The sequence below is a fragment of the Lichenostomus cassidix genome, unplaced genomic scaffold (genome assembly GCF_008360975.1).
Source record: "Lichenostomus cassidix isolate B80296 unplaced genomic scaffold, HeHo_3.0 HiC_scaffold_611, whole genome shotgun sequence".
NCBI classification, from domain to species: domain Eukaryota; kingdom Metazoa; phylum Chordata; class Aves; order Passeriformes; family Meliphagidae; genus Lichenostomus; species Lichenostomus cassidix.
The window spans coordinates 1692-4996 of record NW_028147678.1 but is presented as its reverse complement, the minus strand read 5'-3'; the positions used below and the strand labels follow the sequence as shown (position 1 = coordinate 4996).

At 42.0% G+C, this 3305-nt stretch overlaps 1 long non-coding RNA gene across 1 annotated transcript; it reads left to right on the top strand.

Annotated features, from left to right (window-relative positions):
* Nucleotides 1–665: 665 nt before the first annotated feature.
* LOC146420936 (uncharacterized) lies at nucleotides 666–2992 on the top strand. Its single transcript, XR_014848875.1, has 3 exons — nucleotides 666–758; nucleotides 1396–1498; nucleotides 2614–2992. It is a non-coding gene; the product is annotated as an uncharacterized LOC146420936 (long non-coding RNA).
* The last annotated feature ends 313 nt before the right edge of the window (nucleotides 2993–3305 follow it).

Here is a 3305-nt window from a genome sequence, read left to right as displayed (position 1 = left end):
ACAACTAGTTCCTGCAGGTTACTAGATATGCAGGACTAAGTAATAGATCTCTTTATTATTATTGAAAATATAATAAATCTGTCTGAGAACAGTGGACTTTCCACACCACTGCACTGTCTGAATGACCTGTCCTGTACCTCCTCATAGCAGGTCAGTTGAACAATAGTGCCCTTTCCCTGCTGGTCCTTGACGGCCTGCCAGGGCTGGAGGCACTGCTTTCCAGTGCTCAGATTCCTCCACTGACACCAATGCTGTGTATCTGCTGGAGTTTCTTCTGATTTACACCAGCACAATGGAGTTCAAGATGCCAATGTATGCCAGTGCACAGAATGAGCCTTCGCAAGACTTCTTGAGGTGTTACCTTCTGATTGATGATCGGTACAGGTTAGAGTGTCCATTGGGAACACATTTACATCACCTCCCTTCCCACTGACCATTGTTTCCTCATGCTATATAAACAGACACTACTCCTCATTATTTAATGTGAGTGGCCCATGCAAGTATGGTAAGTGATCAGCTTTGTGTGTGTGTACGTGTAGTATTTTTAACACTGGAAGTATTTTTTTATTAGATTTTATTTGGAATAGTAGGACTTGTCCATAACTCTGTGCTAGACCTTTGGAAAAAACCATTTAATTCTAAAAAAAGATTCTTGTTTCTTTTCTAGAAATTCTTGCTGGTTTTTTGCTTCATCCTTCTTTTGTCGAGAATTCTGTGTGTCCCTAGTCGCTGTTACCTTAGACCAGCCAGGAAATATGGTAAGAATGGCAAATATATTAGACATCCCTGAAACATTAATTCAGAGATTCAAAGGCTTTTTTCTCTTTGCTGAGGAATGATCCAAACAGTTGCTTACTCAGTAATCAACCCACGCAGAGGCACCTCTGGGCTAAGGGATAACTGAGGTACTTGCCCATGTGGCAAAACCCCACATACTTTTAAGCAGCATTGATTAACCTGAAGGGGGTACCTGACACTAAAATTAAAGCAAAGACAACACAGGTGTTTAAATTCAGTTTAGGAGAGCAAGCTGAAGTAAAATAAGAATTGGGGAGGAGGAAGGAGTGAGAAAATAAAGTCTAAATCTGTATGTTGAATATAAAAAAGGGCATAAAGATCCTCCTGTAGCCATAAGCTAAGGTGTTTTTCAGATTCCTTGCAATAGCAGAATAATATGCATCTGATCTGTGGTTGCTGCATTTTATCATGCCGTGTCATACACTCATGCACACTGCAGGAGCAAAGACATGGTATCTTTTCTGCAAAGTACAGGGTTGGGCCCTTCCCTGGCGTGACTCTACAGAAATCAGTGCTTTGATTATTAGTCCACAAACATAAGACTGTGGTCTATGTCTGTTGATTTACTGACTATTATTTTCTGGTGGGTACATGCAGGGTGCCTTTCTGACAGAAACCTCTATGTTTTTGGTGCGGTGTGGAAGAATGAAGACTGTTTCCAGTGCAGGTGTAAGATGGGTGCAATGACTTGCTGCAGCTTGTGAGTTTACCCAAATTATTGTTTGCTTATGTAGAAACTGGTTGAACTATTCAGATTTAAAAAACCTCACTGAAAACATGCAATGAAATGTCACACTCGTGAAAAACTCCGTTTCCTGTTTCCCACTTAGCTCTAACCGTGACCAGCAGAATAATCTGGTAATCACTCAGGCTTTTTTGGGAAGAAACATAATGAAACACAATTTAGGGTGTTTCCAGCACCCAGCTCTTCCTCCTCACCTAATCCTTCTTTTGATTCAGACACTAACCGTGGGTATGGTTCCCTTTAGCCTCTGTTTTCTTGCTCCTTCTATTCACCAACTTACCTCCAGATACCTAAACACCCCACAACACACAAACCTGTGGGCTTCTGTAGCTCTGCACCAAACCACTGGCCTGCCTGAAAGCATCTATTCAGGTCAAAGCTGTTCCAACTCCTTCCAACGCTGCCAAGAGCCCACACTTCGTCCCTATCAAAACAGGACATAAATCTGCTTTCTTGTGTGTTTCTGCCTCACGGATGGCAGTGACTCACCAAGGAGAGCTGTGTCTTCCTGAGTATAGTGATGTGAAATGATTATCTCCCCAGAAGACTAGACAAATCCTTCTTTTAAGGTGAGGGAGAAAGAGTCCTGTAAATGGTCTGTGAGGAAGGCTGCAACCCAAGGAACATTTGGAGGGAAATATTCCCAGGTTTTCTCAGCTATAACAGGGAGGGAGTTGGCCTGTGCTGAGAAAAGGCCCAGCTGGGAGTTATTCATGCTGGGATGATTCAGCACTTTTAAAATCATTAGTTATTATCAATAAAGTTGTAGCTTGAATGGAGAAGACAGAATTAATCTGTATTTTGTCTCTGTGTGGGAATTTATAGCAATCCCTAGCAGAATGACCAGTGAGAACTGCATTTAAACAAGAAAAGACATTGGGAAATCACTTCATCTGTTAACAGCCATGATCTGGGCTCTGTATTCCTCCTGTGATAATCCATAGCACTTGTTATGGATACCCACAGGCCAAGTCAATCCATGGTTGCTCCAGGAAGGCTGTAGCTCAGTAAGTATCCTTCTCAGACCATGCCTCAGCTGCTGATTTTCTCTTTGCCTTTCTCAATGACAGGGTTGTAATCCCCAAGAGGTATGATAGGGTGAACTGTGTTGGCCTATTCCACAAGAAAAGCTGTTCCATCCGAGTGGTGAAGAAGACTAACCCTGAGATAAGTTGCAAAGTCTACAACGGAGCTGGATAAGACCACACGATGTATTTCTGCTCTTTCACACCTACCCCAGGAGCTGAATACACTCTGGATCTCTCCTTTAGAGGAAAGCAGCAAGCAGCATGGCTTCAAGAGAAATGAGTTTGCCTTGTGCCTTTCATAGCTCTAGTTGTGCCATATCTATCTTGTTTCTGACACTAGGTGGTTTTTCTTACACACATTTGTAACCAAACTTTACCACAGGCTTTTCCCCTGTTGGGATCCAGAGTTAAATAAATTTTCATATACGTCAAATCATTGTAGTCACTGGTTGGTCTCCTTGAAAACAGAAGCATTCATAGTGTCTATAAATGTTTGTAAATCTAATTATTGATTTGGAAATCATCTAGCTTTTAAACTAACAGGTATTATAAAAACTGTTGCCAGACAGAGGGATTCATTATGCCATTACACTTATTGACATTCCCCCATGGATATGTGTACTGGAAGAATGGGATGAAACAAACCAGAAAACAGCCCCTTGAAAGCCTCCCCTCCCCTTGGAGCCTTGTGTAGCTCAATCCATTAACACAGATGCACAAGGGAACATATTCTC